This window comes from Oryzias melastigma, linkage group LG7, assembly GCF_002922805.2.
Source record: "Oryzias melastigma strain HK-1 linkage group LG7, ASM292280v2, whole genome shotgun sequence".
NCBI classification, from domain to species: Eukaryota; Metazoa; Chordata; class Actinopteri; order Beloniformes; family Adrianichthyidae; genus Oryzias; species Oryzias melastigma.
In genome coordinates this window covers 22,240,814-22,250,679 of record NC_050518.1, presented here as the reverse complement: position 1 = coordinate 22,250,679, position 9,866 = coordinate 22,240,814, and the positions used below count along the sequence as shown (strand labels likewise).

At 36.7% G+C, this 9,866-nt stretch overlaps 1 protein-coding gene across 3 annotated transcripts in view; it reads left to right on the top strand.

Moving 5' to 3' along the window:
* Positions 1–6,349: 6,349 nt before the first annotated feature.
* The window catches only part of pkig (protein kinase (cAMP-dependent, catalytic) inhibitor gamma), a 40,156-nt gene continuing 36,639 nt past the window's right edge, over positions 6,350–9,866 (top strand). Inside the window, exon 1 of one of the 3 annotated variants that reach the window (XM_024292250.2) lies at positions 6,350–6,596. The gene's annotated coding sequence lies outside the window, so the exon portion shown is untranslated. The remainder of the gene's footprint in view (positions 6,597–9,866) is intronic. The other 2 variants (XM_024292247.2, XM_024292248.1) reach the window with 2 other exon arrangements.

Sequence of the window (9,866 nt, the reverse complement as noted above, 5' to 3'; positions counted from 1 at the left end):
TGCTTCCTGATTTATAACACAGCAGTCTATACCTTTATTTATTCAGAACAAGACTTACAGAGCTTGTTGTTTTGTTTGTTTTTCCACTCTTCTGCCAAACCCTCTTTAATCATCATTAAAGCAGTTTTTCTGTAAAGAACATCCACCAGGAAAAGTTCACTTTTACTGATGCGTCTGCAAGAGGAAGTCCAGGTTTGATGAATTATGGGTGGTTTTTTTTTGCAAGTGGTGTTGCACAACCACAATCATTTAAATGCTACAAACTAAAGATGCAATAAAATTAAAAGTTCATGTTAACGTTCATGTTAAATGGGATTCTAAATACTATGATTGTATCTCAGTTTGATGGAAGGTAACCCTACAGGATTAATTCTATTTCCTGTCACCTTGTTCTCTATGTGGAGACATCAGCTTGTCCCAGCAGAGTCCCTTTGCACAAATAAAAAAAATTGTTTTCAGCGTGTCCTTCAAAATAAAATGCAGAAAATATTTTTTTTATTATTCATTTTAAGTTAATGGAGATCTGAGTCCATCGACTTTAAACTATTTTTTTTTTAAGATATGAACTCTCTAATGCAGGAGTGTCAAACTTAATCGCACCAGGGGCCAAAATCCAAAACGCCCCCTTAGTCGCGGGCCGAACAGGATAAACATTTATTAAACTCTTTAAAACTACATTTTTAAAATATTATCTATATGCCAAATTAGCCTAAAAAAACAAACAAAAACATTAAAAATAACGCAGGTTAGCCAAAACAGGTAGCAGGTAGCTGAAGAAGATAGCTAAACTTCAAAATAGTCTAAAAAAAATGTAAAAAGCTGAAGTTAGCTAAAATCGCTAGCATGTAGCGGAAATATTAGCTAAAGTCCAAAACAGCCGAAAAACTAATTTTAAAAAAGCCTAAGTTAGCCAAAGCAGCTAGCATTGAGCTGAAAAAGATAGCTAAACTTCAAAATAGCCTAAAAAATGAAAAAATCCTAAATTAGCCAAAATAGCTAGTATGTAGCTGAAACATTAGCTCCAAAACAGCCTGAAAAAATAATTTAAAAGAAACTTGCTATTCAAAATAGCTAGCATGTAGCTGAAATGTTAGCTAAAGTCCAAAACAGCCGAAAAAATAATTTTAAAAAAGCCTAAGTTAGCCAGAGCAGCTAGCATTTAGCAGAAATACTAGCTAAACTCCAAAATAGCCTAAGCAATCTTAGTAAATGCAAAAATAGTCCAAAAAGCTAGAATGTCAATTTTTTTAAACTTTAAAATCATAACGTTTTAACATAATTAATAAAAATTCTAAATCCATGAATATTATTCCAGAATAAATCAATTTAAACCTTAAATAACTTTCAATATTTTACTCTCCATAAAAATATATTTTGTCAAAATTCTACAAGTTAGTAATGAGCTCAAGATAACATCGGGTCATTAATAACAATAAAATAAAATGATCTGGAGGGCCGGATAGAATTACCCAGAGGGCCTGATCCGGCCCCCGGGCCTTGACTTTGACACATGTGCTCTAATGGCTCTCATTTAGAAAAAGAAATGTTATCAGTCATATTGCATTGCAGTGAACATTTGCTTTGCTGTCTTGATCAGGATTTGCTTCACAACCACATCTGTGAATCTAAATTGTTCCCAGTTACAAAAGATTGAATATCAAAAGACATTTTTTTAAATATATTTTTTTTTGTTATACTAAAACAAACAAAAAAATAAGCAGAAATTGAAAAAAATGTAATAAAAAAAGTTCATAATGAAAAATACACATGGGCCTTGAGGCTTTAGTGATGTTATTTACAGAACCTAATATAAAAAATTGGTTTATTAATACCGTCATAATAAAGGAGTAATAAGTTTTGTCACTCAGAGTCCAAAAGGTGTGATATGTGACCAAGAGGAGGTCACAGCGCCTCTGACCTCGAACCATATTAAAATAATGTGAGCCTCATTTCATTCTAGATACATTTAGAATCTCATAACTGAACAAAATAATTAAACTCCTTAAGTGTTTTGGTCTAGATCAGGAGTCTGCAACATTCAACACTTAAAAAGCATTTGAGTGGATGTCATATATTTAACTAAACAGTTGTTTTTGACATAAATAAAACGTGCACATATCTAGAAAATATTATTTCTGCTTAATGAATGGCTTCCTTTCAAAATAAAAGACACCCTGTGTCACATAGCATCCTCTCAATGCAGCAAATGAGGTAGTAGGTAACACTGATTAAAAAAATCAATTTATTTAACTAATTGTGGTCTATCTCAGTCCGAAATTTGTAAATCTCACTAAACAAAATTAAATCAGAGCTAATTAAATGACTTTTACCTTATTTTTGGACCATTAGCCACACTTAAAATCCTTACAAAATGGAAAATCTGCTGTATATTTTGATGTTCCTTTGCATTTTTTGTGTAATTGTTCTTTATTAACCAAAGAGTCACTATAAAAAAGTCAAAGAGCCACATGTGGCCACAGGTTGTAGACCCCTGGCCTAGATGCTCCTTTCATGGTAGTTTAGTTTTAGATGTATCAACTCTCATTTCGGTTTTTGCTTTAAGTAAAATACCAATAGTTTTGGGGGTTTTGTTTATTTTTACAACCTTAAATTCACACTTTTTTATGAAGATGGACTTTAATGTAACAGAATGTTAAAAATATATATGGAAATCTGGTTTTACACCAATAATAATTGTATTTACAGTCAAACAAAGCAAAAATATATTACTTTGTTTTCTACATTTAACAACTAAAGGGGGGACAATTGTTTTGATCCGTCTTTATGTCAGAAAACATGCAGTTTACCACAATTGCACAACACATGGGGAGGCTGTGGTGCAGAGGTAGAGTGGTCTGCTGCAGATCACAGGTTCAATTCCCAACTTTTCCTGCCCATGTGCCTTTGGGCAAGACACTGGTGGTTATAAGTTGGAGCCAGTGTGAGTCGAATCAGTTTGTGACTGTAAAGCGCTTTGGGCCTTCAGAGAGAGTAAAAAAAGGCTATTTAAGGACAATGTATGACTGACCAAACAAGAAAGTAAATTCACAATCATGAAATAAAGAAAATTCTAAAATCATCGATATAAAACAAAAGATGCTCTTGCAGCCCCTCCCTCCTCTGCCAGCGCACACACACGCAGCGTTTCTTCTTGTAGATTTTCCTGCAGCTCCTCTTCGGCCACACATTGATGAGCACATTGAGAGCGGCGTGGGAGTTCTCCATTTTGCCCAAGGACTCTTCAGCGTATGGAGGGGATGGAGCTGGAGGACAATCGCTGGAGCGCACAGTGGATTTAAACAAGATAAGCATCTATGAAGGCACCGTGAACGCTCACAAACATCATATCAAAATGTGACAACAGCTCATAAAATGCTCCAAACATCATCCTGAGCTTCCACCGGCCTTCATACCGGAAGGAGAGATGCAGCCACAGGGTATTACCCCAACCTATGTAAGCCAGTTATTTTAAACTAAATGATCTTATATTTTTAATTAAAAGAATTAGGTCAGCTCTTTTATTTTTTCTTGACATTTTAATTAGAATCACTAAATTTGATTGGCCACAGGAAAACAGGACAGTGTATAACTCTGCATTGTGAAAGTGTGTGCTCAAGATTACATTAGATTTTCGTTCAGCTCTGTGACTTTCTGTTCTATTTTAAACCAAACTGATTTTGTTTGCTATCTCATGGAAAATTAATTAAAGCCTTCACTGTTTCCACTGCTGACAAAAGTCTGTTTCTGTTCATTCACAAGGAAGAAATCATCAATAAAACTGAAAAATGCGATTTCATTGCTTATTAGTTAAACACAATAAACTTGTGTTCTTCTTTGATTTTTGGAAGCAAAGAACCTTAGTAATCATCAATAACAATAAGAAGACATAACAGAGGTTTGAAAAAAACAACTTGTTTAGACAGAATCATTGCAGAATCATGAGACTTAGAGAGAAATCTAGTTTTTTGTGTTGCAATGAGATCAATTATTTACCAAATCCAATAAATATGTATTTTTGTGTGCATATAAAAAGGCTCAGACATAAAAAATAAAAAATAAAAAGTCTGCCTTGTTTGTTTCCAATGTCTCCAGATCTTAAAACCACTTTTGATTGATTTGCATCAATGCAGTGGATCCATCCATCCATTTTTTAGTTCTAAAAAAAACGACAACCATGTAACCTTTAACGCTAAAAGAGTCACAGTTTTGAGACCAAACTTGAAAGTAAACATTTAACATTTTTATTTGCAGCTTTGACATTTTTATTTTCAAAACTGAACATTTTGTTTGCAATTTAGGAAATTCTGATCTCATAACTGTGACTTTTGTTTATAACATGGCGGCACAGATATCACTTCATACCTCTGGATCTTCAGGTTAAAGACCCTGGACAGATCACTACAGCCCATGGCAGAGCCACACGGATACACAAACCTAAGCGACAATTCAAAGTCACCAATGTTCTTTGGACTGAGGGAAGATGCTGAAAGCCTGAAAAAATAAAAATTAAAAAACAAAAAATGCAACTCAACACAACCTTGACCAGGAGCTTCACGCTGTGAAGCATCAACACGATACATTTAATAATGTGTTTAAAGATCAAGGCAAGTTTATTTGTATAGCACATTTCATGTACAGAGACAATTCAAAGTGCTTTACATAAAACATTAAAAGAAACAATCAAAAGAAATAGTAAAAATGTGATAATTAAAATAAAATTAAAATAAAGTAAAAAGATTTTAATTTAAAACAGGCATAGATAAACGGCGTGGACAAAAACTTTTGAATACATCAGGAAATTTACTGTCTGTCAACAAAAATCTAAGGCATTTTAAAACTATTGAATAACTTGAACAAACTTCATTTTTCAAAAAGTACTGTAGTACACTTGAAGTTTATTTTATTAAGTAGAGTACAAGTACAGCAAGTACTGTAGAAAGTATACTCAGAAAATATAAATTTCATATAAATATATATAGGGCACAAATATTTATATAAATCTAAAAAGTATATCTGTATGAAGTATGGAAACTTCTTAAGGCTAAATTGTAAGTTTACAAAAATAGACAATATGGTAAACTTCAAGTATACTAACTCACTTTTAGTACAGGCTTTTGAAGTATACTTAACTAGACTACTTTTTTTTGCAAAGGTGTGAATGTTTGAGGAACTCAGCTGTAGCATCGTTGGCACAGGTAACATTCAGGTAACATTCAGGTAAAGTACCATCTGTCTTGGCTGAACTCTATGGAGATAAATTGGAGCCAATATTATTTGAAACCCAAATAAAACAAATTGAAAAAAATATTGGTGTTTGGCAAAAAAAGATATAAAATGTCCCAAACTTTTTTCTATTCTCAAATAAACTTGATTATTTCCATCTTTAAATGTTAAATTCTTTGGGTTTCAAAACTCAAAATTTCAACTTCAAAACTTTTTTTTCAGTTTCAAATCATATTTTTCACTGTCAACTCTTTTTTCATTTTTGAATCTGAAATTTTCGGTTTCAAAACATTTGGCCCCATTGTGGCGCATTGAGGCGGGGCTAGCATGAAGGACCAATCAAAATCATTGAGGGGGGGGTAAGCCATTTTATCCTAGCATAAGGACGTTTTTGATATCTGTATGTAACACAATAAAATGGTGCTTTGAACACGCTAGAGCAGCGTTTCGGTTGTGCTGTTTGTATGCAGTAAAGCTCTGCTTGGGTTTGTGTTCGGAGTAGTTCGGGGGCGGAGCTTGCAGCACAGATTTTTCCTGGAGGGGGCGGTTCACATCGTGCTGACATCAGCACTATTCCACCTACTCGTTTTTCGTGGTTACAGGAGGGGCTGCTACAGATAGCGCAGATTTTTGGAGAATTACTCTTAAATGATTGAACGGATCAAAATACTGCCTTGGGGTTCTTTATAGAGAGGATTAATGCACTTAAAACCTCAAAAAGTAGAATTTTCATGGTAGGGCCCCTTTAAAGATGAAATTTTCAGATTTGAGAAGTTAAAAAAAGAGTTAAAAGAGTTGAAAAAGAGTTGAAATTGGAAAAAAAAAATAGAAATTGAAATGTTGAGTTTTTAAACCTAAAAAATTGAACATTTGAAGCTGAAAATAATTATTTTAAATTAGCAAAAAATGTTTATTTTTACGTATTTTTTTGGTCAAACACAAATGTTTTTCTCAATTTGTTTTATTTTGGGTTTCAAATAATTTGACCCCAATTTAGCTGCTAAAAGAAGGCCCTTCAGGTACGCAGAGAAGCTGGAATAATCACAGCGCCGCGTGCGTCTCATCATGTTGGGCACGCGGGGAGGATCGGGAGCCCCCACGAGCGCGCTCTGATTGGTCCACACACAGCTAAACTCCATTTTGGAAAACAGCTGTTTGGAAGACGCTGGCTCTTCCCGTTGTTCGCAGACGGCTCCCGAACGACGCGCCTCAACGCCCGCTCGGGTCCCCGCTCTGACTCCGAACCTCCCGCTCCGGTTCTGGTCGAGTTCGACGCGCTGCGGCTTCCTCCGACTGCCGGGAACTTACCGCAGGGATCCATGGTGTTCAGGTTCTATTGTAACAAGTGGATACGAGGAGGCGACCCGACCAAGGTTAGTGCTGTTTTAGCGTTTGTGGGGTAAAATGGTGGGTCTTTTTATTTTTAATTATTATTTTAATAACGTGAGGCTCGGAGAGTCACGAAGCGGCGCTTCTGTCTCATTTTAATACCGCATTTTCCCAGCCAGCCCCGCAGACAATGAACGCATCTTCCTCGGCGCTGCTCCCGTCCAAGCGGCTTAATGCAACTCTGGCTTATCTTCTGTGTTAGCTTAGGTTGAATTAAACGTTGAGTAAACATGATTTGCGTGTTCCTTGAGTGTGACAGGCATGTAACCGGCCACGCACGTGCACGGACACGCGCGTCCTTCCCTCCCACACTGCTGCCATGGCTCCTGCTGCTGCTGCGTTCGCCTGGTTCCTCATCAACACCTCCATCCTTCATCAACTCTCCCTTTTCTCTCCGTCCACCGTAAATAAACTAACTCGCCGTTTCTGTAAAACATAAACATGGCTGCTGCAGTGAGGAGTAAAGGGGAACACTGGAGATGGATGAAGGATGGATGATGGATGGATGGAGGTGACTGTGACACAGCAGCGGGCTGGTATGTGTGGAGCAGATCGGGGGGGACACACCTCCTGCTCTGCCTGTGTGCTGCTGGGTTCGTGCCAGCTGCCTGACCATAGACTGATGCTGCACATCAAGCGTCCTCTGCCTGCCAGGAGCAGTTTGCTTCAGCGTGATGAAAGGGAAACCAGCTGATCTTCATGCAGATTGATCCAGGCTTTCATGCGGTTATGGTCACACATTGCAGATTTATTGTGTAGAGTGGAGCTCAGTCTTTTTGTTTTCACCCTTTGTACGCCTAGCCGCCAAAATAGGTTCATTTGTTTGGTATTTTTATTTATTTATTTTTTTTTATCATCGTTTGATCTATTTTCAAAGCGTTCCTTGTGGCCTTTCATTATGGTTATGCCACTTTTAGCCATGTAGTTCATGAGAAATTCACCTCTGCTGGCACACAGTAACCCCGCCCCCTTTTTGTCACCCATACTCCCTCTCCAGCTAGCTTACAGCTCCTCACTAGAGGTGGCATGCTAGCTTGTTGCGTACACAAAGTTGGACGCCATATTGGAATGGTATCAATGTCCGTTTACTGTTGCTACAATTGTACAAACAGATCTGGAAAAACAAGACTTTTCACTAGTAAATTATTGTTGATAAAGGAGAACTTTTAAAGTCAAAGTCTCATTGTTTTTATGCCATTCCAATGTGGCGTCGTTCTTTACGGATCTTGGACAATAGTAAGAAGTCTACGGACCATCTCTAGAGATATGAATCTCTATAAGGCTGTGGTGTTTGCTACTTCTTGTTCTGCACCCTAATCCGGTATTTTAGTTACTTCTTCGCGTGTCAAAAGGATGTATTCCGATAAAACGTGTGGCGTATGTGAATGTTTGCTATAATCAGATAAAGTGTTTCAGGGCCCATGCATGTATACAATTTAATTCTAATCTGATTTTTAATCTAATTAAAGACATTTTGCACATGTAAACGTAGCTAGTGAAAGTTAAACTAGTTGAACATTTGACTGCTTAAACACCAAACACTTTGACCAGTCAGGAAGTCGGATTTGGTAGTGACATTTGAGTAGAAATTGTTCATGGCGCAGAAATGAATATTTGTGGTTTGTGCCCGACCAAAATTATGACACCAAGTCTTTTGTATATCGGAACAGAGCTGTGAAAGAGAAAACCTTGAGGAAGATTTGCACTGGTTTGATATTTCACACCAAGCCTTTTCCAACTGTAGGTGGTGAACATGTGACAGTTAACAGTAGAAAAAGAAAAGAAGATGAAGAAGCCCTTCCCTAACACTCCCCTGTTTGTCCAATATAAACTTTGTATGCTGAAAATGTGGTCATGAAACGTTCCCGGTGTGTATGGAGCATCAGAATGGAGCGGAGCCCAATGTATTTTCTACTTAACCAATAAGCTCTTTTTAAAAATGCATTTTTGATCTTCTCTAAATACACAATCTGGATGAAGATGTACACAAAAATGCAATTTAATGCTTAGTTTTCCTAATATTTGTCCTCCATTGCCAGAAAAATGCCACAGTAACATGTTAAAAACACCATTTTCATTGGAGTAGGTCTTTATCATTAACATTTAGGAACTTTGCAGTAATTTAAAAAAACCCTGGCTACATTAAAAACCCATAAATTCTATGTTAAACTAAAATCAATTGTAGCCTTAGCGTTTCTGGTTGAACATTTATTGACCTTTACCCCATGAAGGGGATTTTTCAGCTTCTTAATGCGTTTGATGTTATAGAAGAGTCTCAAGTTACTGACTTAATTTTTTTTTCTTTAAAACCAATACATTTAATAGCAGTTTTTAAACATTTTTCATACACGTTTACTATTAAATCCTAGTAGGCCTACTTCCTGCAGTGTTCTCATGAACACCCATGTTAGAAGCACTGGTGAACAGTGCCACAGTTCTCAGGTCGCTGTTGTAACAAAGACAGGCTCCAGCATGTTCAGACAAGTCCAGTTTATCGAGCTGCAACAGCTTGACTTTAGCATTCGACTCATTTTCAGACCTGCTGGTCCTCGAGATCTACCGTCCTGCCACTTTTCCTGCTCTCTCTGCACTTCTTACTGCTAATTACCTGGATCAGGTGTGTTCAGCCAGTCAGAAGGAGACACTTGAGTCGACTAATCAGCAGCAAACGGTGCTGAGAGATCCGTAGAACAGGCAGGGTGGGGGATCTCGAGGACCGTGGTTGGGCAGGCCCACTTTAGATGACAATTCCTGTCAAAATGTACAATAATGGAAAAAGCCAAGACTGTTCAGAGCTTCAATCTTTAACAGATTTTTCTTTGTAAATAAACTTTATAAAGCATTTATTTGAAGAAACTGTCAGATCATGGGGTTTGGGGTTTTTTATCAAGCAAGAAAAAGAAAACGGAGCATTTTAAATGATAGAAACCTACTTGTCTTTAATATGGTTTTGCATTTTCTTCATTTGACTCACTCATTAAATGAAAACCTTAAAAACCTAGAAAAAAAGATTTAATTCAGTATTTTACTAAAAAATTCTCCTCTGAGTTCTGGGTGGTGTAGAGCAACCCCGCCCCCTTTCCCTTCTTCCTGTTAAAACCTTGGAGCAGAGAGCTCGTGTATTTTTTTGTCTGCTCCTGATTCACAACGATTTAAGTCATTTTAAGCTTAATTTTCTTTATATCCATCAGAAAAATGCCACATTAAAAAATCACAAATTCTTTAGAGATTTATATAGGTAAAAAAAAAGAATA